Source organism: Acinonyx jubatus, chromosome F2 (genome assembly GCF_027475565.1).
Source record: "Acinonyx jubatus isolate Ajub_Pintada_27869175 chromosome F2, VMU_Ajub_asm_v1.0, whole genome shotgun sequence".
Taxonomy (NCBI): Eukaryota; Metazoa; Chordata; class Mammalia; order Carnivora; family Felidae; genus Acinonyx; species Acinonyx jubatus.
This window is the reverse complement of record NC_069394.1, coordinates 17,404,456-17,425,898: the sequence shown is the minus strand read 5'-3', so window position 1 is coordinate 17,425,898 and position 21,443 is coordinate 17,404,456. Positions and strand designations below refer to the sequence as shown.

The following is a 21,443-nucleotide window of genomic DNA, read 5'->3' as shown; positions in this document are numbered from 1 at the left end:
AAACCGACGCTGAACACGATTTTCGCTTTTCGTCTTTTGTCGTAAAAATGAAACTCTCCTTCGGGTTTCTTTCCATTACGGAAAACGGGTACTAACACAGGTCCTTCCTAAAAGTGAAGTGGCATAGCGGGAACCTTCGAAAACCGGAGGATACCTGTAATTGCTCTCCTTTTTGGCTGCCTAATATTCACCACCCCCCAGCACGCACACACACACACATTTTGTGTGTGTGTGTGACAACATTTCCTAATGTCCTTATGAGGAATTACCTATCTCCAATAGCTAGTGGTTTTATTGGAACTGTCAATGCAGTTGCCAGGGAGTGAGCCCATAACGCCAAGGTAGGTCAGCTGAACTCAGGACTTTGAACTTGATCAGAAATGGAACAAAATATAAAACACCAGAAAAAGCATACCTGCATTCCTTCCATCATCATCTCCTAGTGAGGTCGTTGAAACATTCCTGCTTCCAGACCCCTGGTGCCCTGAATACCTGTCCTTTGATGAGCCTGTTCTCCAGTCCTTCCCATCGATTCTGTGAGTACCTGATGCCATTGCAATAAATTCCTTTTCTGTTGTTAAAAATCTTAATTGATACAATTATCCTTGAGTTTTAGAACACATAATTCTGACCTGAATTTCACATCTGGCATTCACTAACTCTGTGTCTTTGGCTTTAGTTTTCTCATCTCTCAAATAATATTATACATACCTTATAAGCTAGTTTTAGAAATATATAAGATATTATATGCCAAGCACATGGCTCAGTACCTGGTTCAGCAGTAAGCCATTGGCTAATATGAATTTCCTTCCAACCTTTCTTTCTCTCAGCTAATGTTACGTAGATTTGGTTTTGATATTTCATTTCAATATTTAGAGATGGGGTAATCTCACAGTTTGTGAGATCAAGCCCTGATGCAAGGAGACAGCGTGGAGCCTGATTGGGATGTCTCTCCCTCTCTCTCTGCCCCTTCTCCCCTCTCTCTAAATAAATAAATAAGTTTTTAAAAAGTATAAGAAAAAATGTAGATGAATGGGACAGATATCTAATTTTCCTATCAGTAGGAATAGAGTAGATTCTGCTGTTGTAACAAACAATGGCTTTTAACAACAAAGGTTTATCTCTTACTCACTCTACATTTCCAGTATGAGTTGGCTGAGTTCCTGCTCCAGTTCATCCTCACTCAGTGTATTAGAGAAAAACAAAGAAATGGAACCAATGGGATATATAACATAGAGATTTATTTTATCCTAAGGAATTGGTTCACATGATGGTGGGGCTGGCAAGTCCAACATCTGTAAAGCAGGCCAATAGTCTATTCAGATAAGCGTTGATGCTTGTAATCTTGGGTAGGAATTCCACAGGGCAGCAGGCTAGAAAACTCAAGCAGGGTCTCTATGTTACAATCTAGAAGAGAATCCCTTCCTTTATGAAAAACCTCAGTCTGCTGTTAAGAACCTCAAGTGACTGGTTGAGTTCCACCCACATTATGGAGGATAATCTGCTTTACTCAGAGTCTCTTGATTTAAGTGTTGATCATATCTTTAAAAAAATATCTTCACAGCAATATCTAGACTGGTATTTGACCAAACAACTGGGCACCATTGCCTAGCCAGGTTGACATATAAAATTAACCATCATACCCAGTCTAAAAAAAATTATCCACTCTCTCAAATGTTGCCTGACGCTGTGACAAAGGGAAAGAGAACATGGCAAATCCTACTAGCTCTTAACATTTTCTACCAGAACTGATATATATCACTTTCACTCCCCTTTTATTGCACACAGAAAATCACAGGGCCATGCCTAGCTTCCATGGGAAGTACAATCCCACCGTGACCCAGAACAGAACCAAAATATTTATGAACAGCCTTAATGAACACCACAGGCTTATAATCTCATCCTCTTGATTTTTACAAAGAATACCATTGTCCTTATTCCTTCCCTTCCTGACTATGTTGGATGAAGCTTTCTGATGTCATAGTACACAGAGATCCCCTAAAGGAAGACAGGACAGGGACAGCCATTATTAATATGAGCATGTCTTGTCGGGTGCCTGGGTGGCCCACTCAGTGAATGGGTCCAGAACCCATCCAACTTCAGCTCAGGTCATGATCTCACAATATATGGGTTTGAGCCCTGCATCAGGCTGTGTGCTGACAGCTCGGAGCCTGTTTCGGATACTGTGTCTCCCTCTCTCTCTGCCCCTCCCCCACTCACACTCTGTCTCTCTCTCTCTCTCTCTCAAAAATAAACATTAAAATTTTTTTAATTTAAATTTAAAGAAAATATATGAGCATGTCTCATTAGACTTCTTACCACAGGGTTATCAAGCAGTCAGAAAAGGGTCCAGGAGGTTTTGGATTGTCCACCGTGAAGCAGTAATACCTCTTACTCTATATACCATTCTGGAGTCTTCTAGTGCTTTGAAAATCCTATAAGAAAGAGGGTCATATTTCTTGGCAGAAATGGGACAGATGGGAGAAGCATCTAAGTTATGATTTCTGAAAGGATTTTCAAACATCTTTATCCTGCTCTAGGACTTGTGCCAGATTTCCCTCCTGCGTTCATCTAGAGGAATTTTCATAGACAATTTATATGAAACAAGGATCTGTCTCTTGGTGCACAGTCAGCTCAGAAGTAGCCTCTTTCCCACCTTCTGCTTCCAAAAAGTGGATTGGTTGATTTATTTTATCCTGCTGAGGCAGCCAACCCTAATTAGCATCAATGGTTTCAAATAATCTGTGTTTCTCCTTAAAAAGAAAAAGGTCATCTTGCTACAAAATGTATGCAAATGTTGGGCTAATCGTTTTTTACTTGACCCCCTTGTGGGCAATAGGTGACATTGATAACCCACTGCGAAGGGTAGATAGAGGTGATTCCTCTGCCAGTGATAACATGGCAGTGACACCTCCACGCCATAGGGGTGCAGTAAGGATCGAATGAGCTAATGTTTGTGAACGGCTTAGCACAGTGCCCAGCTGCAACCACACTCAGTGGGCAGCTTAGGTTCTTACGGGCACTTCCGCTGTTTTCCTGCAGGCGGCTGCCTGCTCAGGGTTCAGCCCCTAGAGACAGATAATCCAGAGTTTGATTCCTGACTCAGCTGCTCGGTCGTCATGGGACCTGGGCATGTTACTTAACTCTATGCTTCAGTTTTCTCCTCTCTAAAATAGAAGTGAGCATAGAAAATACCACATAAGATTATTATGTGGATGAAAAATTGATACAAGCAAAGCCCTTAGCATAGGACTGGCCCAGCCTATGTGCATAATACGTGCTATTAGCCACAACTAATAAGGAAATCAGGCCCCCGGGTGGATTGTGGTCCCTCTGCTCAGTTCTTTTCAAAACAGCGTCATCCTTTTAGGGGCAATGGCTTTCAAACTCTGCCCAAGGAGCCTACGCCCCACCCCCAAAGGAGGAAGAGGAAAGAGACCATAGGGTTTCACTCCTCCTACAGACAGGAAAGTTCTTCTTTTATCTGTTCCAAAAATTGAGATGTGGCACACAATTTCTTCACTGAAAGGGTGCTACTATGGAACAGTATTTGAAGATATGTTCTCCTCTGTCATGCCTCACCTTCTCATGCTTGGGTCAGATCAACAGAAATAATAATTTGTGCTTGATTCTTGTACTCGTCCACTTATTTATTCATTGTTTTCATTCATTCATTTGTGCCCTTTTCTTTTTTTTTTTTTTTTTTTTTTTTTTTGGTCAGGTCCCCAGAGTTGTAGCCGTGAACAAATAACACAGTTCAGGGGCGGGGCACGCAGCCCACTTTACAGCAGGAGAAACAGGTAAGGAAACAGGCTGTGATGCCCAGAGTTACAGGAATCATGATGTAGACAGGTATGTGATATCGAAGGAAAAGAATATCCAAAAGCCTTTGGGGTCAAGAGAAACTTCTGAGGGGAAGAAGCCTAAGGGTGTATGGCAGCAGAAGAGGTAGCACATTTTCTAGCAGAGACAGAAAGGTAAGAAAGAACATGGAAATTCAGGAAATGCAGGCTGACCAGCAGTTGTGAAGGCCAATAGGTAGGACAAAGGAGAAACAAAGTACTTCCAAAACCCAAGGCCAAAGCCCTCCCATCAGGATGGACACTTCCTGGGGCGCCTGGGTGGCTCAGTCAGTTAAGCGCCCAACTTCAGCTCAGGTCACGATCTTACAGTTCATGGGTTCAAGCCCTGCATCAGGCACTCTGCTGTCAGTGTGGAGCCTGCTTTGGATCCTCTGTCTCCCTCTTTCTCTGCCCCTCCCCCCCCTGCTCATGCACACATGCTCTCTCTCTCTCAAAAATAAATAAACATTAAAAAAAAAAAAGGATGGATACTTCCATTGCAGCCGATCAAGTATAAATTCACTTAATGACTTTAGCCAAGTATCTAGCATCCCAACATGTCCCTTCCAGGAAGCAGGTTCCTGAAAGATTCTTAGACTCTTTAGCAAAAGGACACTCTTTTGCAGCTTGGGTTTAAAGGCACACTCTGGGAACAGACAAGGACAGGCACCCTGGGAGAACGTCTCCTGAGGAGACACGGCTGCAGCTGACACAGCTTTCTCCTGCCTTTCACTAGAGTCCCCTCTCCCAGCAGGGCCAGGTCCTGAATGAAGTCACCGGGCCACTTCGAAGAGGCCTTTGCAAGACTTTCAAAATGGAGCTGTTCCCAGCACACAGACCAGGGCTGAAAATGCAAAATTTGCTGGATGAATCCAAGCCTCTCCAAGCAGGTGTGACAAGTGTGAATGTTCTCAGATTGTGAATGAGGCCATGACTAATTCTCACTTCATCCACCCAGATTCCCAGCCAAGAGTCGAGAGGTTCACTTCTTCCTGCGCCTCGGTGACAAGCAAATGCAGGCCACCCCTTGGGAAGGAACCTGGGCATGATATCAAGGTGGAGAAGTGTTGTTATCCTAATGATGTTGAGGTAATAATAATTACAATAATAGTAATAACTAACATTCACCAAGCACATACTCTGTGCCAGGTGCTGTAATAAGCACTTAGCATAAATTAAATTAACTCATCACAGGAACTCCATGGAGCCAGTAACACCACTACCCCAATTTTACAAAAGCAAAACAAAAACAAAAACAAAAAGATGTCTGGAAAGAATAAGCATAGATGGTGGATGTAGGAGGTAGAATATTACAAAGAGTTTGCAAAGGCTCTAAAACAAAATAAACAATATCCATGCATTACAATGCTAGCATTTTTTTTACCAAAATTGACTGCACAGACCTCAGATTACCCGTCACACAGGGAACTACCCAGAGGCACCTATAACATAGCAGGGGAACCTGTATTCAAATGAGCAACTATAAAATCCATGGGAGAAGTTCAAGAACAATGCTTTGGCTTTCAGAGAGAATCTATCCAGCTAGAAGCATTAGGGAAGGTTTTAGGGCAGAGGTGACCTCTGAGATCTTAAAGAATTGGCAAGATGTCATTCCAGGTTAAGGAACAGAGAGAGAAAGCAGAGAGGGGCAAGGATGGAGTATGTCCCAGGAAGAGCAGAAAGTGGACTGTGGGTAGAGGCATGGTTCCCGGGAATTCCAAGCACACCCTCAGAGCCACAGTGGTCTCTGAACCCCCTCCCCCTTCATCTCAGCCTTTCGTTTATTTTACACATTGAGCTTCTACACACAATTTCATTTGAAGAAACAGGTCAGCTGATTTCCATTTTCAGACTACAGCACCAAAGGGTAGGGAAAGTATTGAGGAGGAAGGGAATGGTAGGCTGAGGAAAGAACGCTAAGGGCTTCAGTATGAACATCAAGCCGACTTTATACATGCCACCCCCTCCAGTCTCCACGCTCAGCAGACTAGTGGAACATGTAATTCTTTCCCACTGTTCCCAGAGACTCAGAGGCCTTCCGTAACCAGCACTCCAGACACCAGGAGTGGCACATCATACAGCTAAGCAAGGGAACGTGGGCTTTTTTCTGTAGACAACAGAGAACCATATAGTTTTGAACCACTGTCCCTAAGGGTTCACTTAAGGTATTGTGATGGGGCCATGAATCTGTGGCCAGGCCCCACCTGTAGGCAGACCTTATCTCAGTGAAACCTGCATAGGTGACTTCCTCCGTTCCTTGAGCTCCCCCGCAACAACAATAAGCTCCAGATCCACAGCAGTGGAATAGAAGTGAGAGAGGGCTTTCACAGTGTCAGAAGACCCACCTGGGTGTGATTTCTTCAATTATTAGCACACAGTGTGAAGTATTCCTCCGTTTATCACATGGGTACCAGGAAATTTGGGGATCCAGGAGTGGAGGGGAGTAAAAGCATCAGCCTCATGGTCCATAGATGGCAGCTGAGAGAGTGATAAGACCCCTTTGGAGGAGGGGTAGGAACCAGGGTGACATGAGCAGTAAGAAAGGAGAAAGGACTGCATTAAATACAAACTTCACCCACTCCCTTTTGTAGAAAGAACAGGTTCAGGAGATGTAACTTTGCTCTGCTATATATAGCTATGTGACCTTGGGTGAGTCACTTCACCTCTCTGGGCCTCAGCCTTTTCATTTATGCCATGAAGGTAATCATTTCATTTACAGGGAACATTTGTTAGTTATTCTCCTTTCTTCTGTCAAAAGCATTCAGATTTTGCTTTGGATACAGCCTTGAAGGACCTGCACATCAAGATGCCTCAATATTCCCCCAGTCAAGGAGTGTCCATGTGCTCCAGGCTCAGCCGATCAGACACCCTCAGTCTGGAACAGGGAGCCTAAGCAAAATAACATACTGGAAAGAGTGCAAGACAAGGCAGAACAAAGGCAGAGACCTTTCATCCCTATTGTCTTATCCCAGAGCCGCTCTGGGTCCTGTCATGGTGGGACCCCACCTGCCCCTTTCTAAAAAAGTCCTCTCAATGCCCAGGTGAACCGGAATCACCTGGAAACCTGGCTGATACAGGAAGTGTCAAATGAGGAGAGGGTATGTGGGAAAGTGCTTAGAGAATGTAAAGGAGATAGACAATGCTAGGTGGTATTTTCTAGAACATTCCATAGTGTCTGGTACCAAACAGTTTCATTACATGATTATTGAACCAAGTTTGTTGAGTGTGCCTCCTGTCCTTGGACACAACCTTCCAGAGGGTGGTTTGTTCTGTTTTGTTTTGTTTCGGGGGGCCTTGTGTTCTCCTGGACAGACCTACTCATCATTTTCCCCTTTGCATCATTTGCAGGCCACAGGGCACTGAGTCACCAGAACATCTTTATCACACAATGGTCAAAACCCTCTGTCTCTTCTCTCTCTGCTTTACCTCCTTTATTCCAGACACTTCCTTGGCAGACTAATATAAAATGAACGGCCATGGGGAAAAAAACACTTTCACCTTCAGTTCACACCAGAAGTCTGTGGGATATTGAAAAGTGATGACCAGATGCCTTTGGGGCTTTGTTATTAATCAGCTATGTGACAAGGCAAGTCATTTGCCCCTCCGGACCTCAGTTCTCTCGTCTGTCAAATAAGAGTTCTAAATGAGAAAAATCTCTAAAGATTCCTCCCGAGCTGAAGGTCTGTGAAATGATTTGGCCCCACCTGGCTTTCATGCCCCTTCATTTCATGTGCCCCATTTTCGGTGCAGAGTCCAGGAACCCCTTCTATGCCTGTGCCATTATGGATCTATGCCAGTATTTCTAAAACTTCTTTAAGTTCTGGAATACTATAGATGTTTCACCGTAGATCTTTCCTCAAGGAAAAGATCATATCTTAAAAGAAATATAACCTCTACAATAAAAAGTAAATCAAACGATTTAGAGATCATAGAAAAGAAATACAGAAAAAAATCAGATTTTATTACAGAAAACATATAACTGAGAATTTTCCCAAATGCTGGTAGCATATTTGCAAGCTGTTCAAAAAAAGAAAAAATGTCCCACAGCACAGAGTTGAGAAATAATAATAAATGAAACTGTCCAACGTTTCACAAATACATCCATCCCTCTAAGACGCCTTGTCAAAATAGATCATTCTATCTGTCTCAACAAGTCAGGCTGCCCTAGTGAGAACCACGTCTCCAGTTCCTGTTGCTGTAGAAAAGGAAGCACTGAGCTTTGAATGGCCTCACACTGAACCATCAAAGTGGTTGGGGGCCCCTGATTTTAGAGAGGGAGAAAAAGGAGCAGAAGATGAAGTATCCTTTATTTACTAGATCTGCATTTCGGGGCTTCCCGTGTGACACCAGGGCAGCCTCATCACCACGTGGCCAGCCCTTTAAAACCCCTCTCCTCTACTCCTAGGACAAACCCATATGTCAGCACCGCAGGAACAGCCGGGGTCCCAGGCACTGAGCAGTCCTGGCCCCACAGGAGTGGAATTTGCTCCCAAAGCCCTGACTGTAAAAGCTGCATCAAGCAAGGCAAGAGCAGAACCAGAGCTATACAGGGATGTGAGCCCTGAGGTTGGCGGAGCCAGTGCTGACCCCTCGTGAGGGCTGTGGGCTGGGCTGCATTATCTCTGGAGGGCAGGAGAGGTTTTTCCTTTGCTTTTGGGTCCCCCTAGTGGAACACTGGCTGGGTCTCCTTAAAGGAGGTGTGTGGGGAGATGGAACCACCTGGGAAAGTTAAAACCAGCCGCCATAAACTTACGGCTGCCTTTCCCACCACCCTCTGGGGTGTGAAGCCAGCCAAGCAACCAATCAACACATAATTTACTCCTGCTGTTTACCCAGCAGTGCCGGGTGAGTTAAGTGCAGGAAGAATGGGGCATCATCCCTTTCTCTCGAGGTACTCATAATGTGGGGGAAAGAGACAGCAAAACAATAACCAGCAAGACAATGACCAGCAAACACTATTACACCATAACCCATAATGGCAGACATGTACAGAAGGTCACGTTATAATAGGCGACTCAAAATCAGACTGCCTGAGCTCCTATGCTGGCTCCTTCACTCAGCACAGTGATCTTGAGCTTGTTTATTCAACAAATACATACTGGGCACCTAATCTATACCTACTACTGATCTGGGCACTAGGGATACAGACAAAAAAAAATTATCCCCCCCAAAAAAATCCCTGCCCTATGGACCTTACATTCTTCATCTGTGAAAGAAAGGACATACAAAGCTCCTATCCCATAATAGTGTGAGGTTAAATAAAATAACCTTAGCACTTACGCCTGGCACATGATAAAATCTCAGTAGTGCTTGCTCTTGTTATCATCCTGTTGATAGACCCTGGAGTCTTTATTTTGCTTCAGGGTCCTTCCAAAGTTGTAAGTCAAGGGGGGAAGCCATCCTGGGCTGGAGTTGAAGCAGCTCAACTTCTTAGGAGTCATGAACCCTAAATGTCTAGAGGTCTCAATTTCCTTATAAGTAAAATACAAGTGGTCAGAGGAGATGCTCAGCAGCCTGAGCAACACTTCTCTAGGAGTGGTAACCTGGTGAGTCAAGCTCTCAGACTTTTCTGGGCCACACTTAGTAGATGAGGAGTTCCCTGTGTGAGAGTACATTGTGCATCTATCTGTCTGTCCAGCTCACTTAATCCCAAAGTCCCCCCCAACCCCCGTCTGTCCTGGTCATGAGTCACAGTTATATTGTTCCTCTCCTCACATAAGCATGCTGACCATGGTTCCTGACCCCATGAGAATGGACATAGTGAAGTAAGATCCCAACATATAGATTTGAACTTGTTCTGAGGTGGGAAACCCCACAGCCTAAGCCTAATGTGTGAGCTCCAACAGAGCTTTGCAGGAGTCACTGTCCCAAGTCATAACAAGGTCGTATCATTTAGATATTTCTCACCTTCAGAACATCACTGGGAAGAGGATTAATTGAATTGGCAAGATCTAGCATTTCTGGGTCCAGTACTCAAATATCATTACACATATTTAAACCCCATATCTAACCTTAAGAAAGGAATTGGTCTCTCTCTGATATCTTGAGTCCCTTTGGGGCTTTATACTCTAAGACCCAATGTTAAGAGGTCAGGCGTATAGGCAAGAGAAAACAGAAGAAAAGGATAGAGAGCATAATTGTTTTTCAGGGTAGGTTGAACATTAGAAACTGGAATAAATGTGGATAGCTTTCTGTATATACTTCGTAAAAATTAAAATATGGGTCACAGAGAGGCATCTGGCTGGCTCAGTGAAGCGGATGACTCTTGATCTTGGGAACATGAGTTCCAGCCCCACATTGGGTGTGGAACTCTCTTTTAAAAAAAATGTGAAACAAAGAGTAAAATGTGACCGTTTTAATCAGAAATTGCCATTGAAATCAGAAATCTAAACTCAAGGGGCACCTGGGTGGTTCAGTCTGTTAAGCATCTGACTCTTGATCTTGGCTCAGGTCATGATCTCACAGTTCATGAGACTGAGCTCTGTGTCAAGCTTTGCACTGACAGTAAGAAGCCTACTTGGAATGCTCTCTCCTTCTCTCTCTGACCCTTCCCCACTCGCTCATGCTCTTTCTCTCTCAAAAATAAATACAGAAGGAAGGGAGGGAGGGAGGGAGGGAGGGAGAGAGGGAGGGAGGGAGGGAGGGAGGGAGGAAGGAAGGAAGGAAGGAAGGAAGGAAGGAAGGAAGGAAGGGAGGGATCTAAAGTCAAGACCTAATTCTGCTTTTGTGGTAGAAAATAGAGCTACTCACCTATGTTTCCATTTCTCCTTCCCAGAACATTGGGGAGATCGCCCTTGCCTTCTCCCTTGAAGTTAGACGAGGCCATGTGACTTCTTTGACCAATTAAATGTGGGTGGAACAAAATGATTCATTACCTGATGAAAGCCTTGAAGAACCAGTGCATGATTCTGTATGTTTTCTTTTCTCTTCTGCAGCAACTGCAAAAGCAATATAGATATATTTTATAAAGGCTGAAATTCCGAGCCATCACATGGAGAAGAGCTTCTCCAGCAGGTTTCCCAGAACTACAGTGGATTTTACAGAAGTAAGAAATAAATTTTTATGTTGTTAAGCTACTGAGATTTTTAGGATTATTTGTTACTAAGCATAACTTAACCTGTTCTGACTGATACAGACTCTTACCATAGCCATATGATTTCAAGTAAATTACTTACCTTCTCTAAGGTGTCCTAATTCATAAATGGGGTAATAATAGTTCTTAGCATTCTTATGAGAATTAAGTGTTAAATGTATCTTCCATGACTTACTAAACTATCAAACATTATGCAAATTAAATAAATTAATTTAACTGAACACCTCCTGTTGTCCAGATACCATTCTAGACAGAGATAAGTAAGTGAGATCTCAACCCTATAGGAATTCACAATCTTTGTGTAAATCACTCTGCTTGTTCTCCAAGTATCAAAGGCAGAAATACAGTCTTCCAAAGCTCACGGTCTCAGAATAAAAAAAGACAAGAGGAATCCCTCTCTCCCACCAAAGAATCAAAGGAATAGAAGTGAATGGTATCATTCTGTCTGGTGTATTCAGACCTGCAAAAGGATGCACAAATAGCGTAGCAGCTGCCTGCAAAATGTGCAACAGGTCCATTTAAATTTATCCTTGAACTCCATTCTCTATTTTTACCTTAATCTCATTGATTCTTTTTCTCAATATATGTCTCTAACCTGTAACTCTTTGGCAAGATTCGGGCAGCTGATCCTAACTACCAGTTTGACATTGCCAACTGGATGTTTAAGAGCATCTCCAGCTCAGCAAATCTAACACCAAGTTCAGCATTTAACCCTGAGATTCTAGCTCCTCTTCCTCCTCTGTTCCCATACATCCAGTCTCTGATATTGGAAAACTCATTGTCATCTTTAATTTCTTGTTTTCCATAACCCGAGTCCAAATAATTTTCCAAGTCCCAACAACATCACCTCCAAAATCTTTTGCTGAGGGTGACTGCCTTTCTCTGCCTATCAACAGACACATCTCCATACAAAAAAGAAAGAGTCTCACTTTAGTGCACTCTACATTCTTCTCTAAGTACAGCCCTGATCTTCTGTTATAAAATCTTTGATAATTTTAAATTTCTTACTAAATTAATTCAAACAGCCTGTCAAACTCAAATCCCTCTACAATCCATTCCTGGCAATGTTTCAACAAATATTTATCAATTGCCTTGTGTGCCAGACCCACCCACTGTCTAAGCTCCAAGGATACAGAGCAAGACCAGTCCCTGTCTTTAAAGAGCCTGTAGTCCTGTTTCCGATTCTGTGTCTCCCTCTCTCTCTGCCCCTCCCCCGTTCATGCTCTGTCTCTCTCTGTCCCAAAAATAAATAAAACGTTGAAAAAAATAAAATAAAAAATAAAGAGCCTGTAGTGTCCATGGCAATACAGCTCTCCAATCTCCTTTGGGAGAACGAGAACCTACTGCAAGGAGCATAGTTTCCCTCCATGGATACTGTGAAACCCAAGGGTACTCCCAGCCAGTGGCCAAGCATGACTGGGGTACCAGAGCCAGCCCATTCCTATGCAGTGTGGGGTTCTTCTGATGAGCAACTGTGGCTCGGCATCCCTCCATTGGCCTGGCCAAAATTCTCTCAGAACCATCCTATGGTCTTTGGCTTTTTCTACCCATCCTTCCCTCCCTCTCTCCTTTCAATTTGCAATGGTGGGTACTGTGTGAGAAAGGCAGGCACAAAGTGATATCGAGGAGAAGAACCTCAAACTGAGTCCAGGGAATGGGGACTACAGGGACACTAGGACATGACACCAGACTGAACCATGAAGGATGTAAAGTTGATTTCATTTGCCTCTACTTTGTTAATAGCACCGTACACTCAAATATAGCATATAAATGAAGAGGCTGAACTTTTGTTCCACATACCCACAAATTTCCTCTACCATTGTTGACATTTTGAGGGAGCAATAAATAGCTCCGTGTTTCCACATTTGAATTCTAAATTGGAAAATAAGAGTTCTAGCTGAGAGTTCAGAATACTCCCTCTATAACTAAAAAGATGGGGAAATGAAGCTTCCTGTGAGAGCCAAATGGATCTGCTGGCTGTACCCTCTTCCTTTGGGATCTCCTGAGACCAGTGGTGGACACCACCAGTGGTAGACAGTTTAGGTTTCTCTTCCAGAAGTTTCTGAAATGGGTCAGAAAAAAACGTGAGTGAACCGAGTGGACGTATCCATCCTAATGCAGCAGCTGGGGTGGTTAGGACACACCTTCCCCCGGACAACTTGAGAGGAACACCTGCTGCCTGAGGGAAGCTCATTCCCAAGGGGAAGAAAGGTACATACGACCCAGACATGCCCAGTCCGTTCTCCCCACAGCTCCCAGTCAGACAAATCACCCTGCCTCCCCCGCAGCAGAGAGAGAGCAGAAATCCAATTGAAGCTCTTTTAACACAGAAGGAAACATCAGAAGTGGGGAAGAAATGTTCCCCCCTTTCTTTAGCTTTTTGCTCTCAACTCAGCCTGCTTCATTGTTTAGAAAAAAAAAAGTATGTTTTATGTATTTTTGAGAGCAAGAGAGACAGAGCACGAGCGGGGGAGGGGCAGAGAGAGAGAGGGAGACACGGAATCCGAAATAGGCTCCAGGCTCTGACCTGTCAGCACAGAGCCCCATGTCGGGCTCCAACTCACAGACCGTGAGATCATGACCTGAGCTGAAGTCGGACGCTTAACCGACTGGGCCACCCAAGTGCCCCCAGCCTGCTTCATTGTTAAGTCAATAGTCAACTACAGTGTAGCAGTGGCCCTCGGGAGGAGATCACCATAACAGGAGACTGCACCTTCAGTACCAAATGGCACTCCTGGGGACCACAGATGAGTGGTTTACACATTGCTTCCAGAAGGCTCTGAAATGTATCAGAACAGAACCAAATTCAATCAACGCCAGACCCAAGGCTAAAAATTCCCTCTCTGTTCCATTTTCCAAATCACAATATGTGCAGTCATGCTGTCCAACACAGCATATCCAAGATTCAACAATGAGATTAAATGACACCCTTATAATGCACCAATAATGAACTACATGAAGACACTCACATAATGAATGATTATAACCCAGAGATATCCCATTATCAAATTCTTAGAAGAAATACACATTCAAAAATCAAATCCTCCTAAAAAAGATCAAGTCCTCCTGAAAGTTAACTCTAAAAATGTTCAAATCCAAAGGAATTAATATCCAAAACCAAATTATTTTGTTCTTGGGTGTTAAAAGCCTTGTCTCCTTGATTTCTATTATACTGGGCATGTATATTTCTAGCACCTGACGTGCGTCTGTCACCAAGACATCAATAACATTTTGTTTCATAAATTTATGAAATGAACAGGTACTCACTGCTATAGAACCAACCTAGCTAACTTCCACAGCAAGGTAAGAGCAACCAACAGAATGGTAACCGAATGGCATTTCTGTTTATCCTTCTCTCATTAAATTTAATTATTTTAGGAACTGCTTCTTTGATTATAATCACTAGCAAATGAAGCCAGGCTGCTTAGCATAGCTCCTGGCATATATTAGATATGCAGTGTTATTTGGATTGGATTCTAATTTCACAAATCTTATATTAGGTAGAAGCAATAAGCATGATCAAAACCTTTCACCATTTAGAAAAGCTAAAGCTACTTGCTTTTCATTTTTGCAGCTCCAGGGGGTGGGGCGGGGGAATGATTTTTTACATCAATAACCAAGAAAATAAAGTCAGAGGCTTTTGCTTCTGCCTGATCCTTTCCTCGGGCCACCTCTTCAGCTTTCACTCTTCCCTGTCTCCCTTGCCCTCTGAGCAGCTTGCTCCTCGCTGGCCTCATCCCTCTGCCCTGGCACCTGCCAGAGAAGGAGTAGATGCTCATCTTGGCCAGTCATGCTTGACCACAGCAGGCATCCTGCTCCTCTCTCCACCCCCTGCAGCCTGTGCATACCCAGCCATGACATCAGGGAACTCTGGGAGCTAGAACAAACCCTTCCCGAGTCAGTCAGATGTAGGCAGATCTCCATAGAGTCAGTCCCAACACTCTGGCACCTTCTGGTCTTCTGCACCCAGGAATCCCCACTCACATGCTACAGTGGCCTCTTCAGTGTCCTCAGACCTCTGACTGCACATTTTCTCTTCCCTCCTTGCTGTGGGTAACCCCCACTACCTCTGCAATATCTCATGAAGGCCTCTGTCCCTCCATCTCTCTGGCTGGGCTGTTTCCTTGGAGAGGACAGTATAAACTGAGAGCAATAAGCATGGGAAGCATCTCTTCTGAGCAAGAGGCATGAGCTCCCTCTGTCTCAGGAGCTCCACACTCCCACCTGTGCTCCAGCCACCTCTTCTCCCAAAGCACATCCTTCCCTCCTTTTCCTAGCAAGCTTCCTTCATCCTTTGCCCAGGCTTTCCATCCTCTCCTCTAATCCCAGTACCATTTCTACCTCTCCAAATGCCTACCATTGACCAAATAACCCCTCCCCTGTAATCCCACAACAGTTTGCATTTGTGTATTGATCAGGTTCCTGGAAACAGATTTTGAGATGGAAATTGACATGCAGGAAGTTTTTTGGGGTATGCTCCCAGCATCGACACCTAAAGGAGTCAGGACTGGGCAGAGGAAGAAGCTGACATGGCCATTCAGATCTGTCCCAGTTTGAAACGTGGGGACCAAGCCTTTGTAGCTTGTATTGCCCAGTCATGGGCTGCCCTTGGAGACAGAATATTATCTTGAGTGAAGCTGCTTTCTTCCACAGAAGGCAATTTTTGGAGAGAGTCTCAGCTGAGAGCCACCAGCAGCCAGCACTCCCAGGAGGGAGGAAAGAGTGGCCCGGTCCTGGAGGCAGATCTCCGTAACACACACTGCTTCCACTGCGCACTTACCACATTAACATGCAGCATCTTCACCCTTTCTTTCATTCCACAAATATTTATCAAGCATGCATTGGAGATGCACCCGTAGGAGCTCTCTCTAGACTGACAGTCCACCAAGAGCAAGAACCATCTTTTTTCTCTCTGTCTCTATGGGGCCTGTGCCTGATACATAATGATCACACAATAAATGGTTCCTGCTAAGTGAATAACAATGGGATTGAAGAGGGCTGGGTAAATGAGACTTCTTTCCCCACCAAGGTTCCAAATGATTTGAGAGCTGGATGAGATCAGACCTAGGGAGGCTGAAATATCACCTTTATGACTAACAACAGGAACTACTGGAGAGTGTGGGAATATATAAGAAATAGGAAATAGGTAATAGGAAAACTCAGAGGTAGGCAGACTTTTCCACCCAGTCCTGGACAGTATTAGAAGACCATAGGCCTGCCCCCAGGGATATGGAGGGACAGAGAAGGGCGATCTTCAGTGAGAACCAAAGAAATAGAAAGGCCGAACTGAGAACAACACCGAGTTGGTTCTCCCGGAATTTCTGATCAGAAATAAGTGCCCTCCTTGCAAACTGAAGGAAACGGAAAATCCAGAGTATGAGCCTAGTGATACCACCTCCATAGTTAAGCAGGCACCAATATTAGGGAAGCTTTTACTCCTAATGTATAGGTATTGAGTGGACTAAATTCTGAAAACTTTCTAGTCCCTGATTCCAGTTATTATGAAAGCCAGGTTCATCCATGACCCTCCCATTTTCCTGAGCCGATAAACTCTTTTGCTGGTAAGCAAACACTAGCAGGGTTCACCTGCACACTTGAGTTCTCATGAAGATAAGAACTTTTTAAAAATGTAAACATGGAAATAGAAAATCACATGGTTAATTAGTTTAGGCTTAAATGCATGGGTAGTGAATTTGCAGTCAATGATTGACCCAGCCTAAGTGGTCACTTTAGCAAGAAACACCCCTCCAAGTTCCTGTACTGGGTACTGGGTACTGGGAACAGTTTCTCTGCGACCCATGTGAATCTCTGGTGTGAGGCATATGGCCAAATGCCAGGGAGGGCCACCTTCACGGCAATGATCGTATAATACTCTTGACAGTATTACAGGATTGAGAATTGGCAATACTCAAATCAGAATTAAACAGAGTGAATTCAGTGTGTGTGTCAGGAAAAACAAAATCAGATTTCTCCCCAGCACTGTACCGGCAACCAAAGGAGCGTCACTCGGTCCCAGAAGAATGAGAAAATGAAGTTTGTACAAGGCCTGGGGCAGAGCAGGAAAGCAACATGGTTTCTAAGCACAGTTCCAAGCCTGAGGAGAATCTCAATTTATGGACTCATGACAATGGCTTCTCTGCTTACAATTAAGGTTGGCAAAAGTTACTGTTGGCTTGGTTCAATGTTTGGGGAAAGCAGGTAGTTTCACAGATTGTTCGCTTAAATGGCAAGCTAGAGCTTTCATTTCCCAGAGATTTGGTAGCGTTCACATTCCGGCACTTTCAATTCTAGCTGGAAGAGGAACTTCTGGGATTTACATTGCTCCTTGGCTCAAATTAAATCAATCCAGGCCTATGACACCTACTAGTTAGAAAGCTCCCTGTGGCACACAGCTTTCTGGAGAATTACACACAGAGGGGAAGGCTACACCCTTGTACCTTCAGGCAGTGTGCTGAGAGAATTAATATGACTACATATTAATAAAGTGCAAATTAAAGTGAGTCACATATTTCTGTCCTTATGGTGAAAGACCATACCACACGCAATCTTCTCTCGGCATACTTGTCCCCTTCTGGAACCTGGTTCTAACCATGACTGTGTCTTGAATTAGTTCCAAAACCTTTGGGCAAATTGCTCAGCCTCTCCGGATTTCTCATTTCTACCATTTATAGAATCTCTCTGACAATGATAGCTCAAGTCTTTCTATTCTAATATATTTTTTAAAAGACATGAGATGGGGTTGTCTCTCACTGAGTATAACTACTAGTTAAATGAAATAATGAATAGGTGAAAGGAAGAATGATTGGAGGAACAAATACCTTACTAAATGGAAGCTCAGTAACTTGAGAAGAATATCTCTGCCCATATAGCCATTCTCCATCAGGTTTCTGTAAGAGAATTAAGGCTTAATGTCCTAAGGCATCCACTGTAGCAGTGAATTAATTTCTCTACATTAACTTCTCCATCTATAATGGTGCTAACTACATACCAACTTTGGGAGAATTGAGAAATAGTCATTCACATCATTGTCCACATTCTGTAGTCCAGTTCAGGAAGGCTTTATGATTGTTGAATAGCCAACAAATTTCTCAAGGAATCAGAATTTGCTGATAAGCCCAGGGACATGCTGAAATCCCCCATCACCAACTCCTACACGTGCTATAAGACCTGCAGACTGGTCCTCCCACCAGCTCCGTGGTACGTAGCATGGTACGTAGAGAAGAATGTGGGCTCAGGGCACAGAAAGTCTGGGATTTCCCATCTTTGTCCTCCCCTGCCCAAGATGTGCAACCCCCTCAAATCACTTCGTCTCTTAGAGCTCTAATATCCTCCATTGCCCTAGTTTTAATATCCTCCCATTGTCCTCCAAACAGAAACCCCAAACAAGGATTTTGGTGCAGGTAATTTATTTGAGAGCGAATCCAAGGAAGCATGGCATAGCATGAGTTTCTCAATTTTGGCACTATCGACATTTGGGGCCACATCATTCTTTATGGTGGGGGACAGTCTTAATTGAGCCCTATTGAATGTTTAGCAGCATCCCTGGTCTCTACCCACAAGATGCTGGTAGCAAACACCCCTCTAGTTGTAATAACCAAAAAGTCTCCAGACAATGCTAAACGTCTCCTACGAGACAAAATCACCCTCAGTGAGAACCACGGGTACGGTGGTTAATACGGCATATGGCCCAGATCACCCCTTCAGGACCCATTACCCCAGCAGCTGGGAATGTTGGATGCTGACTGCTGACAAAGGCACCCCCCTCTAGAGATTGTCCTTGGTCAAAAGACCTGCCTCACCCTTCCCCCTTATACCCACTCCCCAGGGCCAGCCTATATCCTATGACTGGTCAATGCAAGGGCGCAAAGGCCTGACTCCCTTTCTCCAAGGCAGGACAATCATAAAATGCCACCCCAGCTCCGGAGCTTGCTGTATGATCAGGAGGTACTCTCGTACAACTACATCATAGCTGATGCTCTCCCTGTGCCCAGTTCTGCTCCCTAGCTTTTCTACAGGTGCTATTCCCAAATGCGTTTTCCAATAAAACTTCTGCATGCATATCTCCACATCAGAGTCTATTTCTGGGGAACATGAACTAAAACTTATTGTCAGGAGGTGTCCTAGGAAGTTGATTCTAAAATGAAATTTGGGGAGCTGGACCCCCTTATAGCTAGCTGACAAAAAGTACCCCATCAGCAGTCATCAGTGGAGAGTACTGGGAGCCCCAGCATGTTGGAATTGCAGTTGTTAAACATGTAATTGCTCCAAACTGGATGGGATCCCTCCAGAAGGGAATGTGCTGGCTGGTGAATATATAAAGCATTCAGCCTGCACAGGGCCAGAAAAGTAGTCATTCTAAGTACAGTGGATTCAGATGGCTGCTGCTCCTTGCTAAAAATGCATTAGGGAGAGACAAGGAAAGGCTGAGGTGATTCATCATCATGAAAAGGTAAGGAGTGAGGGTCATAGTGCCTCCCTGGCATCAAGTAAAAGGAATCTCATCTCCTGCCCTCTTTCTGCAGAGGGCAGAAAAAAACTGAGCATCAGGCCCAGGACTTAATTATAAGGTTGGAATCCCAACCGCAGCAAGGCTGCTGCGTCCAGGTTTGTGCTCTGACTGGGAAGGAATGGGACCCTACACTTGGGTGGTGACAGCTGGACCAGTGCACCCAGAAACCCTGAACCATCATATCCTCCTGAAGCCTCTGGGCCTGAAGAAGTAGCCCATCCCTCATTACACACCCCCAGCCCTTGCTACAAGGCAGCTTGAATACAGAGGCCTTCACTTGCAAGACAACACATGCCTTCCCCGATCTCACCCCACCTCCTCTGCTGGCCACCAGAACAATAAGTGGCATCCAGCCACTATACTGTCAGCCCAGGGAAGGGCTGAGCCTGCTACAAGAGGCGCACACACCAAAGAAGATGCCGGAAGTAGCCAAAATGCACCAACACAAGCCAGGAAGGTAGGCAGAGGATTGGAACACTGAATATGTCCGAAGGGGACGGGGTACAGAGCTGGATAAGGAAGAGTTTATTGACATGGCGAGATGGTTTAACACCCTGACAAGAGCGGTAGGGGATGGCACAGAGGTGCATCTTGGATGGCTCTCGTAAACTTGGGGAAAGTGAGGTAGTGCGGCAGAAAGGCCAGAACTCCCGCAGCAGCGAGCAGAGGAAGGCATAAAAGGCTCCGAGAATCAGGCATGGGGGGGGGGGGGGCAGTTTTACTGCTTACGGTGGCACACCCTAAGGTGACCCCAGTGAGGCACACCCTTGTATAATCCCCGCCCCTAAGTACAAGCAGAAACTGCAACTTGCTTCTAGCCAACAGTGTATGGCTGGCAGAGGTGATGGGACAGTCACTGCAGTGATTCTGTTAACATAGAACAGATTCTGATCATAAAACATCGTCTCAGCGTCTCGAAGGCAGAGGTGCCGCTGCTGGCTTGACAAAGGGAGCTGCCCAGGCAGCAAGGACGTGCAGACCTCCAGGAATTGGAAGCAGGCCCAGATGACCGCCAGCGAGAAAATAGGGACCTCGGTCCCACAGCTGCCAAGACTTGAATTCTGCCCACTACCAAATGTCCTAGAAGAGGCCGACAGCTTGCCTGCAGCCTTGTGGAACCTGGAACCAAGGACCCAGTGAAGCCATATTCGGACTCCTGCCCCTCAGACACTCTGAGATAATAAATGTAGGTTGTCCTAAGCTATTCAGTTTGTGGTGTTGTTATGCAGCAATAGATTACTAATACACTCAAGGCTAGGAAACTCACAGCCAGTGATGTCCCATAGGAGGACCCAGAAGACACCTCATTTACCAAAGCAATAAGAAGTATGTGGGGCAGGGCACCAGCATTGCCGGGAAGCTCGATAGTGATTATCCTCTATGGGTCATGACTGACGCTGCGACAGACCCCTTAACTGCCAAAAAATAAATAAAATAAATTTGACTGAGTCTTGAAAAACGGAGGCCATGTGGCAATGTTGAAGCATTAAAAGCAAAGCAGTCCCAATTATCATAATGAGTGGCAAAGTTGAAATGTCACCCTCTAAATATTCCCCTCTGCTGGCTTTTTTTTTTCCTTCATGTAGGTAGAGAGGAAGGAAGGGAAAGATTTCTAAATCAAATAGCAAAAGGATATCACAGCCCATAAAAGGTAAAATTTACCAGTTAAGATGTGCACACAGAAAATGTTATGGAGGCATCCTCCTCACAAATATTAAAGAGGCAGTTAACAAATGATATCTGCAAGGCAACAATTCTTCTAACTCACCCAACATAAATAGCACTTGCCCTTGCGACTGAGCAATCAGCTCTTTGCAAGACTGTATCATAGCAACATTCAGCCAGAGAACTTCCAAGAGTATTGAAGCGTCCTTCTGGTGGCTACAGTTGTCCTAGGAGCGAGATGGAACGGAAAGAAAATTCTCAGCCAAGTGGTCAGAGTACTAGATCTCAGAGGCTTGAAGCTACCACTAGCTTGATGCATGACCTTGACCAGTCT

At 44.6% G+C, this 21,443-nt stretch overlaps 1 long non-coding RNA gene across 1 annotated transcript; it reads left to right on the top strand.

Moving 5' to 3' along the window:
* The first annotated feature begins 1 nt into the window (after position 1).
* LOC128312827 (uncharacterized) lies at positions 2–20,793 on the top strand. Its single transcript, XR_008292625.1, has 6 exons — positions 2–536; positions 3,722–3,800; positions 4,801–4,931; positions 10,778–10,887; positions 16,913–17,086; positions 20,329–20,793. It is a non-coding gene; the product is annotated as an uncharacterized LOC128312827 (long non-coding RNA).
* Positions 20,794–21,443: the final 650 nt, after the last annotated feature.